The sequence below is a fragment of the Mus musculus genome, chromosome 1 (genome assembly GCF_000001635.26).
Source record: "Mus musculus strain C57BL/6J chromosome 1, GRCm38.p6 C57BL/6J".
NCBI lineage: Eukaryota > Metazoa > Chordata > Mammalia > Rodentia > Muridae > Mus > Mus musculus.
In genome coordinates, this window is record NC_000067.6 from 85790729 (window position 1) to 85818339 (window position 27611).

Genomic DNA, 27611 nt, shown 5'->3' on the forward strand with positions numbered 1-27611 from the left:
AGTGTCCAGGGTGGGGCTAGCCTAGTGGCTGCTGACGTACAGTGGATGTGAAGGTCATTGGGATAGCACAGTAAAGGGACCGTATCCAATAGGGTGAGCTGCAATGATACAGCCAGGTGAATGAAGGCACTGGGTGGGGTGGGAGGGAAGCCATGAGTCAGGCTCCAAAGTCCTTTCCTAGAGGGTCTAATTAAGGGAGGGAAGTGCCTCCATCCGGTGGCCCAGCATCAGCAAGGAAGAGGAAGAGACGGCATGATGGGAGATTTACACAGGACCAGCACAGGCTCTAGGGAGACAATAACAGCAACAGCCCAGGCAAGCACAGAACCCAGTGTTCTGTGGCCACCACACAGGAAAACAAAGGCCCCCTGAGAATGTTTCAAAATGAAGATGCAGAACTTTCCAGAAAGTGGCATGGCCCGAGAAATAGTTTAGTAGAAACAGCTTTCCAGAGCCCTCCCGTCCCCAATAGAAGAATATGGAAAATAGCCCGATTCTGTAAGAGGCCATCAAAAGCTGTCTGGCATCTTCTCTCTGTAACTGTGGGTAGAAGGTAGGTGCAGCCTTTGGCCCTTTGCAAGGGAAATTTCACCAGTCTGGCTAGTTTCCCTAGAAGTGTTCAACATGTCCAAGATGAACTATGCTTGGTTGAATGGATTTTAAGTGTTAATATGCTAATGGTTTTGTTTGCTTGTTTCTTGACACCACATATCTGTCTGGTCACTGCATATCACCGAGAATGACCTTGAATTCTTCATTTTCCCCCCACCACTCCCAAGGGCTAGGGTTATAGGTGTGCACTACTACTATACCTGACTGACACATGCTTGAGCACACAGACACATACATATACGAACAAGATCACACAAATTAAAGGGGGTGGTGTGTTGAGACAAGATCTTGCCATGTGGCGCTAGAAACCTGGAACTCACTACTTAGATCAGGTTGGCTTCAAATTTACAGTCTTTGCTTTGCTAGAACTAGGATTATAGTGTAACAGGTTTCCAGACCTTAGCACAACAGATGCCATGATGAAAGTACCATTCAGGTCCTGAGACCCAGGATAGAGGCAGCAATACCTGCCAAAAACAAGAGAGAACAAAGACCTAATCCATCAAAGTCCATAGTTCCGGGAAAGTCCATAAAGGAACTAATCTTGCTTTTTGGCTTTTGTAGTTCTGCAACTAGACTGGATGACTGTTCTTGCTAACCGAGGTGTGACAAGCCAGGATATGGTTTTGTGTGTGTGTGTGTACTTAAAAAGGGGGGCGGGGAGAGCCATTGAGTTGTAAAATAAATAAATAAATAAACAAACAAACTCACCTGAGAAAGGCTCAGGACTATACTTGAACCCCAAACACCCAGAGTAGTCACTGGCTGGTAATAGAGACTTTCTATCGGCTTGAGCCCATGTCTGAGTGATCTTCTCTATTGTTATGGATACTTCATACGTGTTATCTTCTCTATCTCCCTCATCTTTGTCTCAGCTTTCTTTGTGTGCATACAAACTACCCACGACTGAATCCAGAATCTACCATAATTATAGTATAGCCTGAGCTATACCCCCGAGCCCTACTATAGGGTGTCAGCAACCCCCGTCTACTGTATTTGTGGAATTCCTCCGGCCCTTCACTCTGATCTTCATATCGCAGTAACAGTGATTACGACTTTTTTTTTTTGAGACAGGGTTTCTCTGTGTAGCCTTGGCTGTCCTGGAACTCACTGTGTAGACCAGGCTGGCCTCAAACTCAGAAATTCGCCTGCCTCTGATCACGACCTTTTTAAAACGCCAAAGCCTGGCCCTTTCCTGCTCCAAATCCTATGGATAGCTTGCTTCTCTCAAGTATTGAAGTTCTCACAGGAGGCTCACATCGCCTTGCTTCCTTCAGGAAACCACTTCCTTAGCACACTGTAGCTGTCCAAAATCCTGTCCCATTGTTAAGCATATAGCAAAGGAGCACACATGTAGCATTTTTGAGTTCCAGACTCTGTCATTAGATCTCTGTAATGCATTATTTTATTCCTCTGGGTGTGTGTTCATGGCACTTGTTTCTCTCTCTCTCTCTCTCTCTCTCTCTCTCTCTCTCTCTCTCTCTCTCTCTCTCTCTCTCTCTCTCTCTCTCTCTCTCTCTCTCTCTCTCTCTCTCTCTTTCTTTCTTTCTTTCTTCATGGAACTTGCTTCCCTATCTATCTATAGGCAGAGTTTTTCACACAGCCCGGGCTGACCTAAACCTGTGAAGTCTAGGATGACCTTGAACTCCTAATTCTCTTGAGTTCACCTCCCAGTGTTGGGATTACAGGCATGCACCACTAAAATCCACTTTGGAAAAAGTAGGATATGTACCCTTGTTGGATCTTGTTTCTTTGGAATATTTCATCACTTTTTTTCCCCTGTCAGGAGATGCCAAAGTGAAGTTACAGGTTCTGCCCAAGCATGAAAGAACCCATTTGAACAGTTTTGAGCCCTCCGCAGATGTAAAGTTTTAAGACTTGAGGAAGTGGACTGTGTTCCTCCAGGAACTAGCAAGTAAGGGGCGCATAGACGACGACTCCAGCTCCCCTTCTGCTTTTTCTCAGTGCCCCCAGCTCTTCAACTTGCCGGCGACTCAGGCGTCCCGAGTCCGCCCGGCCGTCCGGGGGCGCCCGAGTACGCAGAGGGCGTTGCGGCGCCGCCCGACGTCCCGCCTTCGGCGGCTGCGCAGTGCGCACGTCAAAGCCGGGCTCAGGCCGGAGCTGGGCGCGGGGCGCCAGGAGCCGCGCGGCCTGAGAGAGTCTGGGGCTTCAGTAGCCGCGCGAAGGCTGAGACAACCTCAGAGGCGAAGGCAGTGCGGGACCTCACGGCCACAGCCGCAGCCCTACCGAGCGCAGCACCGCGGCGGCCACAGCAGGAACCCCTGGGCCACCGTCCGCCCGCGCAGCCGCCGCCGCCGCCGCGGGAGCCCGTCGCCCGGAGCAGCTGCGGGCGGAGGACAACGGAGGGCCGGAGCGTCCGAGCCGCGCCGCGGGGACCGAGCGAGCAGCCCGAGGCGGCGGCGGCCGAGGACGGGGACGGAGACGAAGCAGAGAGGGAGCTCCCTGGCCCGGCCCAGCCCGGTGAGTGATCCCCCGGCCCGGCCCTGCTCGCGACGCGGACGCCCGCCGGCTTCCGCCCGACCCGCCTCCATTTTCCCGGGTGGCGGCGGCGGGAGCGGCCCGGAGCAGCCGGAGCTCCGGGCGCCGCCCTTGTCCTCGCCCGTACTAGGCTCCGGGGGCCTGCCGGCCGGGGCTACAACTAACCGGGGTAGAGCTGGCCCGGCCAGCTGTCACTCCCGCCGCTCCGGGGACTCCGAGCACCTAGCCCTGGGCTCCGCGTAGCCTCACTGTTAGCGGGACGCTGACACTATCTTTGTAGGGGACCTTTCAGGAAAATGCCTAACTGATTTCTGGCTAGGAATTGTGCGTTCGGCGCGTTCCCGGGTTCGGTTGGAGCAATCCAAAACGCCGACTGCGTGCCGGTGCCGGAGCGACTCCGAGGTGAACCCGGCCGGGAGGTGCCCTCCCCTGGGGAGCTTTAACGCGGTGATGTGAGAGATAAGACGAGTACACAAATAGCTAAGATACCAGGCAGGAGGGGGATAGATAAGTTCCGTTTAGGAACTACCAATTGCTAGAAAGGTGCTCCGGGGTGACTGGACCTGTCGATCGTTTCCGCCTTCCCACGAACCTGGGAGGCTTCCTGGGCGAGGCGGTGCTAAACCGGGTCTAGAAGACTCGATTGGATTCGGGAGAAGGGGGTTGCAGTGGAGAAGGGCGTGGAGGGGCAACAAAGCTGGAGGACAAAGGTACAAAGAGCATGCGAATGTTGCCAATTCCATCACCGGGTGCCGTGATAGGTGGGGTAGACTAAAGAGGCATTTGGAGTCAGATCTTTGAATGCTGTAGAGGAGCTGTTTGAACGACCTTCCACGGAAAACTTAGAACTCATTTTTCAGTGACTCATGAGGCCGGAAATGTATGCTAGGGCATATTAAAGGCGCTCTTGAGAAAGACAGGCGAGCAGAGAAGGCCACAGTCAGGACTTAGCATTGTTTCCTAAATATAATGCAGTTTGAGGTCGATTTTGACAGCTTCCGGGATATTTAAGTAAATCTATGTCCAAGCCAAGGAAAATACCTTTTGTAGAAAGTGTCACTAGATGCGTGCTTATCTGAAGTAATTAAAAGAGGTGCCTAAATTAACCTTCTCTACACACAAGGCATTTGCGTTGGTGAGTTCTCTAAAATTGCATCAGAACTTCTGGATCCCTGTGTTGGAATTGAACATTAAACTGTAGATTTATAAAAAAAAAAATAGTAATAAGAACTGAACTGTTAACAGTCTAGACAGACAGTTGGACACACACCATTTTTCTGGAAAAGTAAAAAATTTCTTGTTAATTTTTAGTTATGAAAATATTGGAGAGCCAGAAGTGAAAGTTTTTAAGCTCTATTTTACAGGTTTAAAAAAATTAGCAAGTAATTAGTAACTACTAAATGCTTACAATATATGATTTGTAAGAATTGCCTTAGAACTTACTATTGGTTTTGTAAGTGCTTATATGTACAAGGAAATCATACTTTTTTTCAGTCTTACATTTTTCTTTATCAAAGTAAGATCTAGCTGCTGCTGCTGCTGCTGCTGGTGGTGGTGGTGGTGAACGCTTTTAGCCTCTGCACTTTGGAGACGGAGGAGGGCCAGGCCAGGCCAGGCCAGCCGGCTAGATCACAGTAAGAGACTTTGTCTTTTTATTCTAATTTTTGTTTCTTAAAGTAAGACATACTCTTTGAAACATGGAAGCAGTAGTCCATCTCTCCTTTCTCCCCCACCCCATCCCCATCTTTTGAAACAGTGTAGCTCAGGTCTTCCAACCTGTCATCCTCCTGCATTGGGTTTCTAAGTGCTAGAATTACAAAATAGACTGGGAATTTTTTTTCTTTAAGTTTTCTTAATCTTATCACTTAGATTTTGTTTCTGTAAACATTTTTGCATATTTCCTTTCTGATCTTTTTCTGTGTATATTTTCCTAAAAATATATTAAGTACATTTATTTATATATTTGTTTATTTATTGGCATTTTGAAACAACCTCTTACTCTGGCCCAAGTTGTCCTGGAATTTGCTGTGGAGGCCAAGCTAGCTTTAAAATTCCAGATAGTTCTCCCGACTCAGCCTCCTAAGGGCTGGGCATGAACCAATAGAACCAGTCTGAAAGTTTTCTTAAATGTTTTATTAGGCTTTTACCTGTCAAGGTTGCATTGTTCCCTTAAGGCTTCTTGTTAGAAGTCTGTTTATTAGCTTCTCATCAAGGTTTGGTCCTGACTGCTGCTTATTGAATGTATTTTGGTTGGTAGAATACATTTATGTGATCGCCAGGAGTGGAGACGGGCACACAGACCTCTGCTATGTGAGCAGGAGTACTTTTAGTAGGCCACTGAGGGGCTGGAGAGGTTAAGAGTGTGACCTGCTCTTGCAGAGGACCTGAGTTCTGCTGTTGTTGGGTTCCCAGCATCCAGTTTGGTTCACAACTTCCTGTACAGCCCCGGCTCTATACACTCCTGTCCTCCACTGACACCTGAACTCATGTTCCCATACCCACATGTGTACACAATTTAAAAAGAAAATTAAAGAAGGACATGATAAAAAGAATATATTCATGGCCAATATAATCTGTTGTGGCCCCACCTACCCTTTGTTCTACTACTAAAAAATAGTCTATACTAGGGCTGACTACAGAGCTAATTACTTTTTGATCATGATATCAGAAGTCAGGCTAAATTTTTTTGTTGGTTGATTGGTTTGTTTGTTTGTTGTTTGTTTGTTTGTTTGTTTGTTTGAGATAGGGTTTCTCTGTGTAGTTCTGGCTATTCTGGAACTCATTTTGTAGACCAGGCTGGCCTCAAACTCAGAAATACTTGCCTCTGCTGGGCTTAAAGGCCAATACCACCCAACTTTGTTCCTGTAATTTTCTTTTTTTCCAAAACAGGGTTTCTCTGTAGCCCTGGCTGTCCTGGAACTCACTCTGTAGACTAGGCTGGACTTGAACTCAGAAATCCGCCTGCCTCTGCCTCCCAAGTGCTGGAATCAAAGGCGTGCGCCACCACTGCCCGGCTCTGTATTTTTGAGAAAAGGTCTGATTCAGTACCCTAGACTAGCCTGAACTTAACTTTGTAGCCTAGGCTGGCCTAGAATTTATGATAATCTTTCTGCCTTAGCCAGATTCTGGAATTACAGTTGTGTGCACCACATCCTGAAGACTTGAGTTTTCATACGATTACTATGAAATAGCTTAAAAAGTCCCATTGGGTTTGGCTTTACAGTTTGTCTTATGTGAATCTCTGTTGTATATTGCAAAAATATATACCCTCAAAGCCTTTCTTTTGGTCCATTATTTTTAAGTATAGATTTTTGTAGCAATTACTGTTTGTTAGTAAGAGTGTAATTTTCCTGAGAAAGTTGATCACTGACTGTTGATACTTGTTCTGCTGGCCTTATAAATATTTACATATAGACACAGGCACACAAATTCCCCCTCCCCACAAGCATAAAAGATAAACTTCAGTAGTAGATTAGAGTTTCAGGGAGTGTCTTCTGGTTACCTTTGGTGGTGTGCCTGGGTTCTCTTTTGTTGTTGGGTTTTGGGTTTGGTTTTTTGTTTGGTTGGGCGTTTTGGTTTTGGTTTTTTGAGACAGGGGTTCTCTGTAACCCTGGCTGTCCTGTAACTAACTCAAGCTGTAGACCAGGCTGTAGACTAAGGTTGGCCTTGAACTCATTCATTACCATCAGCATCCTGTGTGCACACATACATAGGTGTTGGTGTGTATGGTCCTTTGCTGTGCCATGTTTATCTTACAGAACTTACATGTATTACATAGTGTCATTTTAACTTTACCCAGGAAGAGGAAGATAGACTTGTGATCTATAGCAGCTGTGAATTTAAACTGACAGACAAGGGAGAATAGCATGCTGAGAATTGCAAGAGGTCAGTCAGGTGTGAAAGTAGCCCCAAAGGAGAGTGTTTGTAAAGCCTGCCCATGCCCATTGAGTTGGCTGTGTACAGCGCATACCTATTCCTTCATTATTTCTTCTAACTTTAGACCTTGTTACTCTTAATACTCAGATTCAGATCAAATTGTTTTTTAGCTGTAGTTTTATGTTTGCTTGTTTATGTGTATATTTTTTGGGAGGAATCCGGGCAGGGTCTCACTGTAGCCTGGGTTATAGTCTGTTGTAGCCCAGTTTAGTTTCCAGTGCATTGTCTTCCTCCCTCACTTTCCTAGGTACTGGCTCATGGGCATGTATCGCCACACTCATTTCTCTGTGTGTTATGTGTTGTACATTTTCAGGGCAGTTTACAAAGAAAGAAAACCTAGTTAACCAATGTTTAGTGGCAGCCTGGTTTTATTAAGTAATTATTCTTTGCAGCATTATCCGGTGGGTACATTGTTTAAGACCAAGGAAGTACAGTAATGTTAAAACATCACAACTCATCGATTAATTTTGATAAAATGTTTGCCTGAGAAACAAAACATAGGTTTTGTGGCTTGGTATTAAGTTTCTACTTTATAGCCTTGTCTAATGGCCAATAGCTTGCCTTCTAATAGGGTGCTGTTAATTATATTGGCCATAGTTCTTCCTCCACAAATTACAAACTTGCTATATTAAGCGCAGGGGAAAACAGCCTGACCAGGTTGTGGTTTACAAGTTTTTGTGGCCCATTCTTGGGTTCATGGGTTTGGATAGAGAGCAGGATTAATCTCGGGGTTAAGGCATTCTGTTTGGACTGGGATCCTTAATCTGCAGTGGGTTCTGTAACCCCAGGCAAGTTCCTGAGCTCCCTTTTAGCTTAGACTCCTGAGATGGGAATGACTTGATTGCATCTAAGAGGCTAGTAGGGGTAATAGACTTGTCATGTACTAACTATTCAGACATCATAAGTTTTGTAATGACAATAATAGACTGTTCTGGGTAGAAGAAGCTTAAGAGCTTCAGAAACAGTCTAGCCAGAATGATTCTTTCTACATATGGAAACCCTGAAGCCCACTGTAGCTGGAGGCAGTGTTTGGTTAACTCTGCAGGCAGTTTTCTGTAAAGTGCAACCACTTGTCCAGGGTTGCACAGCTTATGAGCTGCAGGACTGGGACTGGCGCTGGGGCTTTTTGTTCTTCATGTAGATTACTTGAGTGGAATTTTTGTAGTAATTTTTTTATGCTTTATGCAGTAATGTTGTTTGAGCCTGTTTTTTAAACATTGACAATTTTTTTCGGTATATATTAAATGGTCTTTAACACATAATAGGCATTTTGTTTTAGCATACAAATGTTCATAATTATGTTTGGAGTAGCAGTCTGAAGATTAAAGGTGAACTAGAGATCTGGGGAGATTAACAAAAATTAATACATAAAATTGACATGGCTACCATTGCATGTTGACATGTTTGACAAATGTCTGAGAGGGTAGTGCCATCCCACCATCATTACAGTTGGGAAACCAAAGGGAAAGGCTTATCCAAGGTCTACAAATACTGAAGTTGAGCTGAGGTTAGAAACCAGGTCTGCCTCACTTCAAAGCAGGAACTCTCTGGACTGTACACTACTTCATCATCTGAAATTGTTTTCCTCAGTAAGGATTTGGTTTCTTGTCAAGGATTTTTAAGTTAATATTTTAAAGTAAAGGTTTATAAATAAAGGGCTGGTGAGATGGCTCAGTGGTTAAGAGCACTGACTGCTCTTCCAAAGGTTCTGAGTTCAAATCCCAGCAACCACATGGTGGTTTACAACAATCAGTAATGAGATCTGATGCCCTCTTCTGGTATGTCTGGAGACAGCTACAGTGTATTTATATACATAAAATAAATAAATAATTCTTAAAATAAATAAATAAATGCAGTTGAGGATTTTTAATAGATTTCTAAACAATAGCCACATTTTATAATCCAAAAAAGATGGTTTGTTTTAAATGCTTTAGCTGTATAGTTATAATTGCTTAGTAGTTTATAGTTTATTTAGGCCAGCAGGTAGCATTTATTTTTTTATGTTACTCCTACTTTGAGGATGGGAGGTATGTGGGTAATATGCAGGGCTGGGTTCTGAATGGGGTGACTAATGTTATAGCTCTGGGCTTCAGTCATTGTTGATTCTACCAAGAGGCCTAGGTTGGAAGCCTCTAGAGTCTAGATTGCTCCTATTTTCTGTGACCATGTGTGGAGATGTGACTTAACCTTTGTAGCCTCTGGGGTTTTGTTTGTGGTCCTGAAGGCTGTTCCTTTATGAGAACTTAAAGGCACGTGACTACACTTGAACATTTTTTTCTTCCAGTTGGTCAGGTGCCTGGAGTTACTTCACACTATTTAAGTAGTCTGCATAAGGTAAACAAAAAATAAGTCTATTTTCTAATTCTCTACCTTTGTACTTACAAAATGTTGAGAACTAATGTTATATGGTAGTAAAGTAAGTACAAGTTCAGTAAGTCAGGTAGTGATTAACAAGTTCTAAAAGGGAGTAACATTGTCATTGTGGTGAAGTCCTATGAGCTGTCTGGGGAGAAAGGAAAGGCATGAACCAAAGGCACTGAGAGGAAAGGAAGGACCAGATCTGTAGAATCCAGTGGGAGATGGCCACATACTGCACTGCGTCTTGCCTTCTTAGGGTTGTAACTGTGGTAAAAGATGAGGGGGCACTCATTAAGTAACAACTCCTCAGATGACTTTTGCTTGATTTACATGTTATGAATATTCTGCTAAATATTGTTTTAAATGCCTGGCTTCAAGAAGTTGTTGATCTATCTAGACAGTTCTTTTCTGCTTTAATGGCAAAGTATCAGCCAGTTTATTTTCTGATACTCCTGATAGGCATGCAGGCAGGCATACTTGGCTCACCAGTATAGTCTATGCAGATTTTCTGGTTCTTACAGTCATAACTTTATCATTTGTTCAGCCTTTGAGTTATGCTTGCTATAAAAGTTGTTTGGAATTAAAAGGGTTGTTTGTTGTTTGTTTGTTACAGGGTTTCTCTATGTAGCCTTGGCTGTCCTAGAGCTAGCCCTGGAAACCAGGCTGGCTTCAGAGTTATAGACATTCACCTGACTCTGCCTTAGTGCTGAAATTAAAGGCGTGTGCCATCATTCCCTGGCTGAAAGTTTTTGGTTTTGTTCTCACTTTTGAAAAAACTTGTTAAGGTTTCTTCTTCAGTTTGTACTTTTAGGAAATAAAATGTTTCTGTAAATAATAAATGATCTGGGCATATGATATTGTGATAAAATTTTGCTTTAGTCAGTAGAGATGAACTGCTTAGCCAGAGTACGTTTTCCTGTTCACTTATCTATGTTGCATTTGTACATGAAAGGGATTTATTACATAAGAGAAGAGATTGTGATAGAAAGTTAAAGGGACCCCTACCCTTTTTCCTGGGAGTTTACTGAGTTGTGTTTTATGGAGTAGTCTTTTGATAGATCAGTAGCTCTATTATGAGTCTTTGGGGGTTGGGGAGTAGAGCAGGATCTCATGTCCAGGCTGACCTTGAATTTTCTGTATAGCTTAGGATGACCTTATATTCCTGATTTTTCTGCTGCTGATTTATATTGCTGATTTTTCCCAGGTGTTGGTTACAGGCATAAGCCAGTTTTTTGTTTGTTTATTTTGTTTTAATGATTGATCCCAGGACCTCATGCATTCTGAGTGGATGTTCTATCACCAGACTTTAGTCCTTAGCCCCAGGTGATCATTTTTCTGCAGAGCTTGTCAGAGAAAAATAGTGTACATTATGACCTTTTCCAGCGGCGCCAGAATGGGCAGTAGTACTTCCCAACTTGCTGATAAGGTTATTTGGTCTTGATGTCTCTTTCCCTGGGAAGACTGACAGAGACCTTAAAGTAGGTTCCATCGGAATAGGTTGTTAAATGTTCTCTTAGCACACTTACTGGTTTATTTTCATAGCATTTATTTTTCTGTTAACTTTTTATTATTATTATTATATGTAAGTACACTGTAGCTGTCTTCAGACACACCAGAAGAGGGCGTCAGATCTCGTTACGGATGGTTGTGAGCCACCATGTGGTTGCTGCGATTTGAACTCCGGACCTTTGGAAGAGCAGTCGGGTACTCTTACCCACTGAGCCATCTCACCAGCCCAACTTTTTTTTTTTTTTTTTTTTTAAATAGCAGTCTTGCTTTGTTCTTCTACCTCACCTGGAATTTGCCAGGTAGACCAGATTGGTCTAGAACTTTTGGCCAGTTTTGTTTCTTGCTTCCTGAGTGTTGTGATTACAGGTGTGTGCTACCATACCCAGCTGGGAGGCGATACCTTTTTATAGAGTTAAATTTGTTATTTTAAAATGGGTATTTTATCTGCATATATGTGTATGTATCACATGCATACCTAGAGCCCATGAAGGCCAGAAGGTGTCAGTCAGATCAGCTAGAACCAAAGATACAGATGGTGTGAGCCACCATGTAGATGCTGGAAATGGAATCCTGGTCCTCTGGAAGAGTACTGTACCATATCTACAGTGCATGAAGCAGTTTTTAAACCTTATTGTGTGTGATGTTTTCCAGTATTCTAGATTTGTTAATGCCTGTTATGAGCTATTAGCGATAACTCACCATGCTATTTAAGATACTCTCTTAGGTAACACTGATTTATAGTCGCAGGAAATAAAAGAGAAAAAGAAGCCGTACCAGAAAGATGGTTCTATAAATGAAATAGGTTAAAAGCTCGTGTTGTGTTAATAGAGCCATAAGAAAGGACTTAAATCCCCCTTATATGTTGCTGGGGATCATTTTGTATGCCCGTTCTTCCCTGACTTTCCTGTCTGTAAAATAAGAGTAGACTGATGTCTGTAAAGAAGTTGTAGAAGTTCAATAGGAAAATGCTGTGAATCTGGTATGTTCCAAGTTCCCAGTTCATGGTAGCTATGGTGACTGAAGCTCTCAGAGCTTTTCTTCTGTGCAGTCTGTACTTTGAGACATCTTTATGACTCTGGAAATGCTTTAAGTAGCCAGCAGTGAACCTGGACTCTGGTCTGTAGTTGAATGTGTCATTTGTTGTGATGTCAGCAGAAAGGACACACTTAAAAATTTTACCTCCTAGTTATGAGCTTTTTGGTACAGTATTGCACAATTAAAAATTTCTTTTACACAATTTCTTAAGTAAGCATGTAATTAGATACAAATGTATCCATATTAACCAAGCATCATGGCAAATGCCTATAAACATAGCTCTCAGGATGTTGAGGCAGGAGGATTATAACATTTGAATCTAGCCTGGGCTATATAGTGAGACCCTGTCTAAACAAACAATGTACATGCTTGCAGTGGAAGTTTCTTGTAGTTCTTTTTTTAAAAATGATTTTATGTGCATTGGTGTTTTGCCTTCACGTGTGTCTGTGTAAGGATGTTGGATTCCCTGGAATTAGAGTTAGCAGTTTGTGAGCTGCCATATTGAGAATTGAATCCCTGTTCCCTGGAAGATCAGCCAGCGCTCTCTCTCCAGCTCCTTTTATTTTTTTTTTTTTGTATTTTTAATTCACTAGAACAAAAATAAAAGTTGGTGTTTCTTATTCTTATTTTATCCCCATTTCTACAGGCTATTTTTAGTTCTCCTACTTGTAGGTATATATTTCTGCTGCTGCTAAGGGCTTACTCCAAGAAGGGAGACCTTTAAAGAGGTCAGTAATGGTGGGCCAAATCAACTAATATATTTATGTGACCCATGACATATTTGAGTTTTTCCCCTCTTGATTTTTTTCAAACACTTTAAAAATTACGTTTCATAACACCCCCACCCCACCTCACATAAAAAAGGCCAGGTGTAATAGCTTACTTCTTTAATCCTAGCACTAAGGAGGCAGGATGATCTCTGTAAGTTGGAAGCCCGCCTGGTCTCAGGAAAAAAAAAAATTATGTTTCAGCTCTAGTGAATTTGAATGAAGATGTGTGCACGTAAATTTAGGGGCTTCCGGAGAACGGGGTATAGAAAGCCTTGGACCTAGAGTTAAAGGAGATTTGAGTCACCCAACATGGGTGCTGAGAACTGAATTCAGGTTCTCTTCAAGAGCAGCAGGCCTCTTAACTGCTAGGCCATCTCTCCAGACCTCTGGTGAACAGTTTTTATGGGAGTTCTGGTGTACCTGAAAAAGGGCTTCTCTGTTAATTTTAAGTACAAGTAGTGTAGTGGCTATTCCTGATTGTCAACTTGACTATATTTGGAATGAACTACAATCCAGAATTGGAAGGCTCACCAGTGACCCTCATCTGGAGGCTTGGAGATAGAAGTTTCTGATCTGGATCTTGGTATGGAGATCTTGAGGCATAGTGGCTATGGATTCCAGAAGATTAAATCTCCGAGTTCAAGGTCATCTGGGATTAAAGGTGTGGTGGAACACACCTTTAATCTGGGCTACACCTTCTGCTGGAGACAATATAAGGACATTAGAAGAAGGGAGTCTGGCTCTTGCTCCTTCGCCTGCTTGCTGTGTGAGACTGAGTAACTGCTAGATCCTTGGACTTCCATTCACAGCTGCGACTGAACCATTGTTGGAATTGGGCTGCCGACTGTAAGTCATCAATAAATTCCTTTACTATATAGAGACTATCCATAAGTTCTGTGACTCTAGAGAACCCTGACTAATACAAGTAGTTAGTGAAGTCACTAGTCTAGAGTATGCCTAATAGAAGAGCTGTAGACCATGCCCTCTGTATATACCAACTCAGTATGAGAATAGCTTGTGAGTTCCGTGCTGGTGTAAGCAGGAAGAACAAGATTAAAAAGTAAATAATTGCCACCCTACACATGTTTACCAGTTTGTGGTCCATTGTCAAGACATACGGTTTAATCAGTGAAACGATAGTCTCAGTTATTAATCTAGAAAGGGTTCTACATTCAGAACTCTGGGGCAGAACCTAACTTTGTACATGCAGTAAGTATGTTTGTGTGTGTGTGTGTTCACAAAAGAATGGGTTGTAGACCCATCCTGGAGCATAGCCAAGCCAAGCCTCCTGGTCCAGCTGTGTGTGTGTTACCAAGTTAGTATCAGTGCTGGCTGAGGAGCGGGGAAGAAATGAACTCTTACAAGACGACGAGAAGTTCAGGTACCTGCCTTTCTCACAGGAGAGGTGAATTTACAAGTCTCAGAGCCCGCACTCTGTGTGATTGCTGGAGGCCTTAGCCGGGTGTGGATTCCTAGAAGCTCCGGACCATTGATTAATTTCTCTCTTTCAGCGTCCTAAGTAGGGAAAATATTCAGACTGTTTTAAGTTGGACTATTTTTGATGTCTTTATGAAGTAATTCTATTGTGCTAGTTAAAGTTTTGGGTGTTTTGGGTTGTTTGCTTGTTTTTGTTTTTGTTGGTTTGGTTTGGTGTTTGTTTGTTTCAACTTGTTATAAACTAGAGTTATTTGGGAAGAGGGAACCTCAACTAAAGAATACCCTCATCAATCGCATTGGCCTTAGTGTTAGTAAATCCTGTGGGGGTTTTCTGAATTCCAGACTTAGGCAGGGGGAATCACAAGGTTGATTGTACCCGGCCTTAGTTACAGTGAGATTTTTACCTCTAAAAAGAAATTCTTCTAATATTGCTATTCTCTCCCTTTACATACCATGCTGGCCAGGTAGTAGTCAGCAGCAGAGTTGTTTTCTAAGCACCCATGCTCAGGAAGAACTGTGTAGTTAGCACTCTCATCTTGGAGAATGCTAGTCAGAGAAAGCCCAAGGCTAAGTAGCCGCCCATGCCAGGCCCACCCAGGCTCTGTGGCTTGCATCCTAAAACTCCTGTTGAGTTTCTGTCTGTGTGACTAGAAGAACAACTTGGGCTTACTGTGAGATACACAGGTGAGGTGAACAGAACAGCGCACAGATATACCGGTTGTTACCCTCTTGAGTCCCTATTTCACTAAATTTGCTGGTATTTTATAGTTCTAGAGCCATTTTGGTAAGTGCTGGGATTATCAGCATGTTTCACTGCACTGTAAACTAGTAAAATCAAGTCAGTAGCCATATTTTATACAAAGATAGATACATGATTTCTTGTTAGATAAACTGAAAAAAATGAAATCTCTAAGAAATATTTGGGATCACTGGGAAAAAAAAACAAACTTTTAAGAAAGTATAAGGTCCTAAGAAAAGGTAACGAAAGAGTTCCTGTGTTCTCAACTGGGAAGACTATGAACAAGAAAATCTCTCATCAGTGTATTACTGTCCAGAGAGTACTCTTAAGGTGTTTTATTATTATTATTATTAAATTGAATTTATTTAGTGTACATACATTCATGTGTATTGTGTAAGTGCTTGGATGCACACATGCCAGGCCTGTGGAGACCAGAGGACAGCTTGGATAACTTGGTTCTCTTTCCATTGTATGGGTCCCGGGGATCAAACTCATGCTGAACCATTTCAGTAAAGCCAGCTTACGGAACTCAAAATATTTAGTAACTTACTCAATGGCTACAATCACAGTAGTGGGACAGAGAAAGGATTTGGGGTTTGGGGGAGAGTATGTGTTACTCTGGCTATTCTGAAACTCACTCTGTATATATAGGCTGGCCTCTAACTCAGATCCACCTGCCTCTGCATTACCAAGTGCTGGGATTAAAGGAGACCACACCTGGCCCCGAGAGAGTATTTAGTAAGAAACCTTTAGACAGTTGGTGTTGAAGAGAGACCATGTGAAGGTACTACTAGGCTTTGGAAAAAATGCAGTCAAGTCGGTGTAGATCTGAGGGCTCACAATAAGAGTGCTTGCTTAACATGCTTGAGACCCCGGATTCACTTCCCAGAGCCACCAGAGAAAAAGGGCAAATACCATGAGGAAAATAAAAATAGTAAGTGTGCCTAAAATGGCATTCAGTTCACCATCCAGGATGATGGCTGCTGATGGGAGATTGAAGATTTGGGACATGTGCCTCAAGGGGAAAATGTCATCCAATTTACCATTGGGGTGGATGGATGTTGATGAGAGATTGAAGAGTTCGTCATGGGAATGTTCTCCTGTAAACATAAGGAATTGTATTTGCCAAGGGAGAGTTGTCTTCCATTACTAAAAAATTCTTAGGCACTGGTGACCCTGTGGAGGTGCTTTGCTCTTGCTCGATAGGAATGTGAACAGAAACAGAGTGGAAGCATTGGTTGGCTAGATCAAGATAGTAGGAGATAAGAGATTAGTCAGAGAAGAGTATGACTTTGTGTTTGACTTCACACAGTGGCTCAGTTAATCTCTGTTGATTCCAGATTGTTCTGGTTTAGAGGACAGTATCTTTCTACTGTTTACTGATGCGAGAGTATAGCTGTCTCCACCTAGTTTGACTCTAAGGACTAATTCTGGAGTCAACTCACTCACAGGTCCTTTGACAACAAAGCAGTTTTTAGAAGATTGACTTTTCTCAGAATGAAAGCTGTAATGTCACAGTACATCTAACTATAAAATGTTCTGCCCAGCCAAGAGTCAGTCTTGAAAGGAGATATTCTAAGCAACTGTGCCTGCATTCTCTCTTCCTTTGACATTACATCCTCAGGAATTATTATAAAGAGAATTTGGGTGTTAAGTATTTTTGTTGATAGTTTTGTTTTTAATTTTGTGTGTGTGTGTGTGTGTGTGTGTGTGTGTGATATGTGTGTTTCTCTATGTGTGTGCATGTGTCTTTCTCTCACAGAGTTGAGGGCCATATGTCAGTTATAGGTGTCTTCCTCAGTCCATCTGCACTGTATTTCAAGGGTGGGATTGATTGATTGATTGATTGATTGATTGATTGATAATTGATTTAGAGGTAGGGTCTCACTATGTAGTCCTGCCTGGACTATAGTCAGATCAGACTGGCTTAATCCATTTTGTTTTGTTTTGAGAACGAGACTTCTCTGAGCCTCAAAGCTGAGTTCTAGGGGTCTGCCTGTCTCTCTCTGCCCCCACCCACACCCCAAAGCTTTGGGTTACAGCCTTTCACTATCAGTCCCAACTTTTCATAGTGGGTGCTGGGGATCTCTGCTCAGGTCCTAGTGTTTGTGTTTTTCTGAAGGAGCCATCTTCTTTCTTTCAAACTCCTGTTGTTCACCTTACCATAGAAAACAAGGTAAGGAACAGTAGAAAAACAGAAAAAAATTAACTCTTGGGTCAGGGTTAATACACAAATTAACATCTGTCTTGTGTACTGTCAGGTGAAATCCCACATTTGGTTTTGAATAGGGTAGCTAGAATAAGGAGTCAGTTCCAAGACTATGTAAAACACAGGCTGGCCACTTAAAGATGCCTGACATTTCCAGGAATTAAGGTCAGTATAGTGTCTACAAATGAGCTACTTAGTCTTAAGATATCTTTTATTTTTATGCCTAAAGATAATATTGGCCTGGAGTGCAGTATTATTAAATCATTATTTTTTTTAAAGATTTATTTATTTATTATATGTAAGTACACTGTAGCTGTCTTCAGACACACCAGAAGAGGGCGTCAGATCTCATTACGGATGGTTGTGAGCCACCATGTGGTTGCTGGGATTTGAACTCCAGACCTTTGGAAGAGCAGTCGGGTACTCTTACCCACTGAGCCATCTCACCAGCCCCAAAATCATTATTTTTCTGAGTGGTCTAAACCCACTTGGGATTCTTCCACTTTGACCTGGAGTTGTGGGATTGTAGGCATGTACCACTGTATCATGTTAAAGTCATTGATTTTCTGATGCTCTGGAGCTGTCATAGAGGCCTTGTAATAATGCCTCCAAACATCTGGAGACACCAGAAAGGTTTAAGGTTATAATCTCAGGTAACTGCTCTGGCTTTAACAATTGGCTAATCCTAGTGGACAGCACTAATAGCTGCCTCTGAAAAGTAAAGAGCTTACCCATGGCTTGGTGCAGCTCTGAGTACCTACATTTGATTTGGATGCCAGTAAAATGCCAGATGACTTGGCGTCTGCCAGTAATCCCAGTACTTGGGAAGCAAAGGTAAGAGGACAAGTGTGAGTCAGCTTGCATTACATATGACTTACAGATTAGGTTCTACCTGTGACATCCAAGTCCATTATCTAAACAGTAGGGACGAGGTGGTACGACTGGAGCAGACTCACCTCTTACTCCAGAACCCAGCTACCACAAAGTTTGAAAGCTGCTTTCATCACCATAGCTAATGCCATTTTTATCTGAAGATGCTTCTGCACTTGTATTATTCATCTCCCATGATTTTGAAACAAGTTCACCCTATTTGCTTCCCTCCAAGAACACTTGTAGGAATCCATCCAGTTTTAATCAGTATAACTTTCTGTTCAAACCACTGTGATTCTGACACTTCAGTTAGCAATACTCTCAATATTTGGAGGAGGTAAAAAAAAAATCAAGAAGATGCTGGGCATGATGATGTATGCCTTATATCGCAGCATTTTGGAGTCAGAGGCAAGTGCATCTCTGAGATCCAGGGAAATTGTGGGACTGTATCAAAAAAAACTAGAAAATAAAATAAGAAATTAGAAAATCAATCAAGATGAAAGATGTGGGGTATCTGCATCTGGGTGATATCTGTGTGGTTGAATTGTTCCTTTGTGTGCACGCTCGGGGATTCAGCCTCTGTAGTCACTTGGTAGCATTCCACTTTGGAAATAGTGAAGGAAACATTAAGTTCTATGTGGAAAATGTGTAGAGGACCGAAAGTTTTCAATGTAAGTAGCTCTTCCTGGTTGGGGTGTCTCTCAGCTGCTGTGCTCCCGTGGCTATAAAAAGCAATTGCTTCCTCATTTTAGATACAGATTTCAGATGAAAAGGCAGATTTTCCTGTTTGACTGTATTGTGCTATCAACACATCAGGAGTGAGTGGAATGTTCTTTGAGCAATAAAAAAAGGCATGTGGCCATTCTGTAACAGCACTTGGGCTTCTCAACTTTTGCCTTCCTTTCCACTCCATACTTTCTTACCCACAGAACTTGAAAAAAAAATTACAAAATAATTTGTTTCCATATCAGACTTTAGACTGTGCATACAGCTCTTAGCCAATTGTAATACATCTTCTGGTTTTCCCTTCAAAATTATCAGTGTCTAAGGGCCAGTTCAGGGAGCATCATCTCCTTGATGCCTGCCTGCATGCCTCTAGCATACAGTGTGCCTTGCCTGTCCTCTGAACTTGGTATTGATGAGGTTTTCATTAGGATAGATTTTAAGTCTGTTCTGTGTGTACCTATCTTTATAATCTACTTCAAATCATGATCTCATCTTTTTAGATCCATGAGCTGAGTTGTTGGTATGTGGTGGGAATCTTCATTCCCTCTAAAAGCACATGCAGCCACTTTCTGTATGATCCTGCCAGCTAGTTGACAGCTGCAGTCTAGTTGCTTCCCTGATGTTAAACACTATTTAGCCTCATTGTTTCATTGAGAGCTCTTTTCTCAACCTAAGACCAAGCCTTCATAAGCCAGTTAATGTGTTGACAAAGAGGCTAGAAAGGCTATGGTTTCTGGGTAGAAGAAAGGTCATCTTTCATAGAATGTTCTACATCAGTGGTTCTCACTATGGGTCACGACCCCTTTGAGGGTTGCATATCAGGATATCCTGCATATCAGATACTTATATTATCTAGTAGTAAAACTATAGTTATGAAGGAACAACAAAATAACTTTATATGGTTGGGGCCATCACAGCATGAGGAACTGTATTAGAGGTGTGCAGTGTTAGGAAGGTTGGGAACTGCTCTTCTACAGGACCCGCAGTCTGAAGTGCCATGCAGTTGTGCAGTCTGCCTCCAAATATTTCTGCTGAAAAAAGTTTATTTACACTAAATACTACTATTTGACAGCCTTTGGGCAGTTACAAAGAAAACAAACCTGCAAATCTCCAACTATGGTGGTGCAGCTTGGACTGGCTCTGCAGTCTGTTTGTGCTTTTGTGGGCGTTTGGCCAGAACAAAAATAGTAATGCCAGACCTTGAAGGAGAGTGATTTCCCAGGTTTATATATCTGATTCTGTAGACATTTAAAGCTGTGAGTTTAAATTTTTTTCAAAATATAGTTCTTTATCAGAGTAATAACTAAGGGCAAATTTAGAAATTACTTTTACAAATATAATTTTTTAAAGCCACCAAATTTCTAACACATCATTAGTTTTTCACCCTAAAGGGAATTTTCCAAAAGGTACCTTTGTCTGGCCATACTTGAGATTTGTGTCAGGTTTTTCTCTTCTGTTTACAGTTACAAGCTTGAATATTGCGTTCTTCTTCAGGAATTTGCTTTCTAAAGGGCAGGGTTGGCTATTTGCTTTTCTTATTTACAAAAATGTGGGTGAGACCATGGTGTTTGTTCATAATCATATGGACTGTGTTTGCACAGCCTTGTGGCAGAGCAAGTAAAGTTTACCCTCGTAGTTTCTTGAAGACTGATACTTTTTCATTATTAAAAAAAAAAAAAAACTATTTCTGTTCTGGTTTATTATATGTGTATGTATGTCTCACTTTGCACATGTCAAGGTCAGAGGACAACTTGCCAGAGTGAGTTCTTCTACTCTCTGGGTTCTATGGATTGCACTGTCAGGCTTGTTGGCATACGTATTTACCCACTGAGACATCTCATTGGCCCAGTTTGTCATACTTTTTTATTTTATGTGTACAAGTATTTTGCCTACAATATGTGTATGTACTGTTTGGGAGTCTGGTGTCTCTCGACACTAAGCGAGAGTGTCAAAACTCCCAGAGCTGGAGTTAGAGTCCGTTGTGAGCCAAGGTATGGGTACTGGGAATTAAACCTGGACAATCTGCAGGAACAGCAAGTGCTCTTAACTGCTGGGCCATCCATCTATCAACCCTGTTTTTCATTTTTAAATGTGAAAATTGGTTAACTTTTCTTATTAAGTTATACTTATTAAATTATTTCTTATTAAATTACATATACTGTTTGTAAATCGTTGAAATTCACGTTTTGAAATTGGTTCTAAAATTATAACTGTAGCTTTTAATTCTTTAATATATCTATGAATCATTTGAGATAGGACTAAAATGGTAAATCCATATTAATTTTAAAAGTTAGAGAAAGCAGTCAGTTATGTATTATAATTGCATATAAATAATAATTTGTAATATGTAACCATAATTTCCAATCTCAAGTTATATGAATTCTTTGCATTGTAACAGTTTGAGAAGTCTAGCATGTGAATAAGAAAGCTGTCAAAGCTTTTCAGATTGACTTATAAAGAAATTTTATTTATTTACTTAGTATAAGTATATATATGTTGTGTAACCTACAGTGTGCATGTGCCTACCACATGCTTATCAGTGTTCTGAGACCAGAAGATGTCATAACTCCCAGAGCTAGAGTCACATGGAGTTGGGAGCCTCCTGACATGAGTGCTAGGAACCTAGCTTAGGTTCTCTGAGAGGCAGCTGGGAAGTTTCTTAGTGTTCTGAGCCATCTTACTAGACCCTACAGATTAATTTCCAGCCTTTGTTTTGCTTATTGCAGGTCTCATCAGTAGATTGAAAAATCACTTTAGTGAATTACCACCAGCCTTTAGAAGGAGGGAGTACAGTGGAACAAAAAACAGAATGCAGAGTAATATGAGAAATTAATGAAAGTATACAGTATAATTTTACCAATTAGCAATAAGTACTGTTTGGTGATAATTGGTTGGTTGGTTAGGTTTTTGGTTGGTTGTTTTTGTTTTGTTTTGTTTTTCTCTTTTTAGTCTTTTCCAAGCTGACCTTGGAACTCCCTGGCTGAGGAGGATCTGGAATTCCTGATCCTTCTGCCTTTATCTCTCAAGTGCTAGAGTTACAAGTTTATGTCACTATACTCGATTCTTGTTCTTATTGTATAAATGTGTGATCTGTAAGCCTCCATTGGTAACAGGAATAAAGGTAGATTTCTTGGTCTTGTAGTTGTTTAAGTTACTACTGGAGAGAGATTGACTGTAGACTTTAGTTGGAAAGTTCCAGTATCGTGTCTTGCCTGGGTGTGTATCTTGGTTTTTTGGTTTTTGATTTTTTTGTTTTTTTGTTTTTTTGTTTGTTTTGTTTCCAAGACAGGGTTTCTCTGTATAGCCCTGGCTGTCCTGGAACTCACTTTGTAGACCAGGCTGGCCTCAAACTCAGAAATCCGCCTGCCTCTGTCTCTGCCTCCCTAGTGCTGGGATTAAAGGCGTGCTCCACCACGCCCAGCTCTGGGTTTGTATCTTTAACAGAAAGTAAAGGAAGATCTGTGTGATTTTACTCATCAAAGTTGTAGTTGGCAGGAATTGGATAAGAGAAACTAATAATGCAATAAATGACAGAATCAAGATTCAAGAAAAAATTACATTTTGGGGTGGGGGTGGCTCTGTGTGCACATGTCTGTGCCAATGTGTCTGTCTGCATATGTGGAGGACAGAGGGCAGTTTTGGAAGTCAGTTCTGTCCTACCACCAGCTCAGGTTGTCACTTTGGCAGAGGATGTCTTTACCTGCTGAGATGTCTCATTGTTCTCCCACATACATATACACACCCTAATTTAAATGTACTGTGTGTTGGATCTAAATCAGAAGAAATTTAGAAGTAAATGCTCCTTCCTACAGGCTTGTCCCAAATGGAGCAGTTATCAGGTGAGGATGTAGAACATGCAGGAAAGACTGGAGTAGATGGAATTGCTCAGGAAGTTTATCAGCTGCATTCTTTGACTATTGAAACTATCAATAAGATTCAAGACCAAATTTAATGCTTATGCTGGTCAGATTGCATGTGGAGTTGAGTGTTAAGTTTGATCCACCACACTCAGACAAACAGTTGAAGAACTCCCAATTGTGCCAGCTGCCTCTGCTCATTTTTACCAGACTTGAGCTGGATGGACTTTAGAGGAATTCTGTTGCTAGCTTGGCTAAATCTTGTGCAGATAGCATGTGCACACATTCCTGCCTTATTTTGTTTATTTATTTTCTCCCTGGGGTTTGAACCTAGGGCTTCGTACAAACCAAACCAGCACACTGACAATGTGCTATACTCCTAGCACCTTGTTTGTTTTTGAGACAAGATCTTGTCCTCTAACTTAGGCTGGCTTCAAATTCATGATCTTCCTGTCTTCTTCTGAATGTTGGGGTTACAGGTATGTACATTGTTCTACTGCCTCCTCCTGAGTGTTGGGGTTGTGGGTGTTTGCAGCCTACACCCTCCTCAAGGCCTTTTATTATTGGATGTCATTTGTACAGACGTGGATAGAATAAGAGAAAGCCATAGTGCTGGGGCTGAGCACTTATGCATACAATATGGGTCTAGCCTAGAAATGACAATGAGTGTAACTGAAGCCTAGAGTAAGGGGGGTGAGCCCAGAGAGGAACAGATCACAGGAGCCTTGTAGTCTCGGTGAAGAGTCAATTTTACTGAATGAAATGGTAAGTCATTGGGTGGAGATGGAGGTTGAGCAGAGAGGCAACAATGCTTTGTAAACTGTTTATAAGTGGTGCTACATTGTTTTAAATATTCCTGCTACTGTTGCCATTCCTACCAGCTTCCGTTTCTTATCTAGGCTGTAAAATTTTACTATCAAGTCTTTGATTAGCATTGGCCAGGAAAGAAGCCTGCCCTTGTGTGTGTGTGTGTGTGTGTCTGTGTGTGTGTGTGTGTGTGTGTGTGTGTGTGTGTGTGTGTGTGTGAGAGAGAGAGAGAGAGACAAAGAGGTAATGTGTATGTGTCTCAGAGGGGAGTCTCTCTCTCTCTCACACACACACAGAGTCAGAGAGAGAGAGAATGTGTGACATAGACAGAGAGGTAATGTGCACATGTCTCAGAGGGGAGACACAGAGAGAGAGAGAGAGGGAGGGAGAGAGAGAGAGAGAGGGAGGGAGAAAGAGAGAGAGAGAGAGGTAATGTGCACATGTCTCAGGGGAGACACAGAATGAGGAGGAGAGGTGTGTGTGTGTGTGTGTGTGTGTGTGTGTGTGTGTGTGTGTTTGCGCATGGGGGTGGGGGTGAGATTGGTGTGGGTCTCACTCTGCAGGCTGACCTCAGTCTCAAAATCTAACTACATCCACTTCTCAGAATTAAAGGGTGTGGGCTACCAAGCTTGGGCCTGAAAAGCCCTTGTTAATTACAAAACGCAGTCTACCCAGTGTCTCCTGAGGAGTTGGTATAGTTGGTTTAGAGTTATGCTTCTGGTGGCTTTGGTAATTAACCAAGGCTTCATCTGGCTTCTTAAAAGGTGTTCCTGGTTTAATTTTAATGAGGCTGAGTCATCAGATCTTATATGCAGTTGAGAGGGAAGGGCAGGCCTCTCTTCCATCCAAAAGCTGAATGGAGTTTTTTTAGTTACAGCACAAAAGCAAAGTATATACACTCTCACTTTATTGCATTGTTTAGTATCTAGTTATATAGACAATTACCCATTTGGTTTTATTCTGAAATTAGTAGTCATGAATCAATTTAGAGGCAAGGGTGGGTAGCAATCCCTTTCTATTCAAAATTTTCTATGTGCTTCGAACCGCATCTCAATGTGGTATAAATGAAAATACTTGAAACACAAGGTTTTACTTTGCACATCATGGTTTGGAGAGGTGAGCGAGAGATTAAGAACATGTGCTGTTCCTTCCAAGGACCAGAGTTCAAGTCCCAGCACATCATCAGGTGTCTCCTCAATTACCCTTGGCCTCTGTTGCATGTGCATTCATATACATACACCAAGGGATGCCATATCATTTACAATAATAAAATATCTACCTCAAATAGCTTAGTACTTAGAAACAGTATCTGCTTATTTGATAATTGTATAGATTAAATGGCATTAACATGGCAGTGTAGGGTTGGTCTTAAGTGTCAACTGAAAAAATAAACAGGTTTGTATGTACTGGGTTCACACTTTGCATGACTGCATACTCAATCAGGAACCCTGATGGACCTTGAATGCAATCATCTTAGAGTGTGTGGGCTTTTTGTTCATTTATATATTTTGCATTTGACCACCAAGTTGATGAGTCAGATTGAATACATGTGTTAATATAGAGTTTTAGGAAGTCAGCTGTCTAGGGATGTGTTGTCATTCCACAGTTTTCATTATTGTCTCCAAACACACACCCACATCCATGCATACCAGAATTTTGTGTGAAAAGCAGTCACTAGATGCCTTTAGTTTGTAGCATATATTATAACATGAGTGGCTGTGCCCTGATACTGACTTATGTGTTATCTGACTATTTTTCAGTGTTTATTAGCACTTGGGTGAATAGGAGTCTGGTGCATAAGCCAAAGCTATCCAGTTGCCAAAGTGGCACCTGTGATTCTTAACTTTAATGGTGTGGATATGCTGTTAATAGTGTTTTTAAACAGAAGTGTCCATTGCTAACATCCTCTCGTCTCCCATCTGTTTTAGAGAAGAAAGTAAGTACCAGTGTAAACAAGCACAAATAGAAAACAAGAAATAAAAAGAATATATCGACCCACAAATAGCCTCTCACTCAGGTTAACCTTCATGTCTGAATTTTGCAGAATGAGCAGAGCATTTTCTGTAAAAGCTAGGTGTTTGTAAGCAGTGGGCTTGGATATAGCAACAGATAGAAAATGTTCATTATTCTGACTTGTACCCTACCAATGAATGTGGAAATTTACAGGGTCAGGTTTATGTCTCCCAATCAGAAAATAGTGCTCTTTTTCCAATGATGGCAGTGCTGTTTTCATCCGTCATTGTGACAACCAGTATTTTTTCACCATCCTTGTCTTACTCTGTACTGCTATGACAAAAGCATAGTTAGCGTTAGGCGACAGCTCTGGAGGCTGGATCCCCATGAACAGGTTTCTAGGTTGAACAAGTGTTAAGGTCCATAGCCTCACATAGTGTAAAGAAAGGGAGTCAAATCTTGCAGGCCCTATAAAAAGACAGCATCAGCCAACCCACAAGCTTCCATTCTGGTGACAACCTCCAGCCTCTTGGTGCACGTGTTGAGATTAAGTTTGCAGCTTATGAATTTTCGTATCATGTCCTACAAGTACTACCCCTGGCTTATATAGAGAATGCTGAGTGTCCAAAAGAAAGAGTTGCGAAAGTGGCATCTGCTCTCATGGCCAAGTGTTCTGATGGAATGGAACTCTAGGAGTATGGCACTAGAAACAAGAAGTAAGACTTGGTTGAGTGGTGGTGGCACACCTTTAATCCCAGCATCTAGGAGGTAGAGGCAGGCAGATCTCTCTGAGTTCAAGGGTAGCAAGTTTCAAGACAGCCATGGATACCCAAAAAAAACTCTCTCAAAAACAAAAGATATGAGTTGAGGCTATCAGCAAATAAAAGGCAAGAGAGATAGTAACCCTGGAGCAAAGACATTGAGTTAATTTTAGAAAAAGTAACAAGTGTGCAAAGAAGGGAAGAAGGTAACTGGTGAAGAACAACGAGACCAAACAAGATGCATTGGGTACTAGTTCCAACTTGAGCTTTCAGTGGTCTAAGTATTTGTTGGAGCATAAAGTGGAGTGTTAAGTTATCCTGCCCCTTTTCAGGTCACCTTTGGCCTCCAGATTCTTAGGATTCAAGCACGTATCACTGATTACTATCACAAATAGGTCTCTAGACACGTTTACACTAACTTTAGTCTTAAAAACTTATTCATAGTCGTATATAAAGGAGGGGTTTGTGTCAATCGTGAATAAGTTTCCTTGTGTGATTGGCTCCTTCCTGGAATATCTAGTTGTTGTCTTGAGTACATTTCAGGGACTACTTATATCAGAGTACATTGGATTCGTTTTTATGTTCCTGTTGGGTAGATCAGTTAAGAAGAATGATTATGTCATAAACTTTCCTGAATAAAGGAATTTGATATACATGTTCTCCCTGGCAGCTGTGTTTTGTGTTGTAGCCAACATTCATAGGACCTTTTAAGTCTCCTTTAACCTGGCCCATCTGCACTGGGGAGAGTAGAAAGTCCATGATATAACTCTCTTAAAGGAGATTGATCCAGGGTTGTCGGGGTTCCCTCCAGCTCTGAAATACTCAGATGCTAAGGAAGTGCATGCATGGGTGTTGCAGGAGTGTGTAGGGGCAGCATGAGCCGTGGGGTAACAGCATGTTACTAATGTTATGTGGCCTCACTTTTGTCAACTGCAGAATAGACAGTATCAGTTGGGGGTATAGTATTGCAACTAAGGACAAGGTCAGTAGGAATTGGAGCTTGTTTTACCTTAAGCCAGATTGTCAACCTTACTAAACCTCTATAAGGAAGCAGTAATGACTTGCCAGGGTTGTCAGTGGGCCTGACAGTAGTAGTCACTCTGTGAGAGGTCCACCATGCTACCCATGTCAGCAGCATCCACATGCACCTGTTTGGTGGGTCGTTAGGGAACAGAAGACTGGGGGGGCGGGGGGGTGGATTAAAAATTAAGAGTGTTTCAAAGGGCCTCTCTGTCTCAACATTTTTACATATCTTAGTGGGCTTGTCAGGTTACTAGAACTTTGGACATGATGTAAAATGTTTTCTTGTGTGTATGGGATTTTGCTTGCAAGTGTGTCTATATACTTAGTGTCTGAAGAGGCAAGAACTCATGTCACAGAGTTGTGCATGCTAGGAACCAAAGCCCTGCTTTCTGGAGGAACACCAAGTGCTCTTAGCTGCTAAGATGTCTCTGGCTTCCAATCTGGCTTTCTTCACAGGTTATAATGTAAACGTGTGTCAGAATTCTGTTAGCCCTGGGGTCTCACATGAGC

General features: G+C 42.0%; 1 protein-coding gene across 6 annotated transcripts in view; it reads left to right on the forward strand.

Moving 5' to 3' along the window:
* Positions 1–2712: 2712 nt before the first annotated feature.
* Positions 2713–27611, forward strand: part of Cab39 (calcium binding protein 39) — a 58137-nt gene continuing 33238 nt past the window's right edge. Inside the window, exons 1-2 of one of the 6 annotated variants that reach the window (NM_001355046.1) lie at positions 2713–3093; positions 4629–4745. The gene's annotated coding sequence lies outside the window, so the exon portion shown is untranslated. Of the gene's footprint in view, positions 3094–3160; positions 4247–4628; positions 4746–27611 lie in introns of those variants that run through there. The other 5 variants (XM_030243907.1, NM_001355047.1, XM_006529091.3 and 2 more) reach the window with 5 other exon arrangements.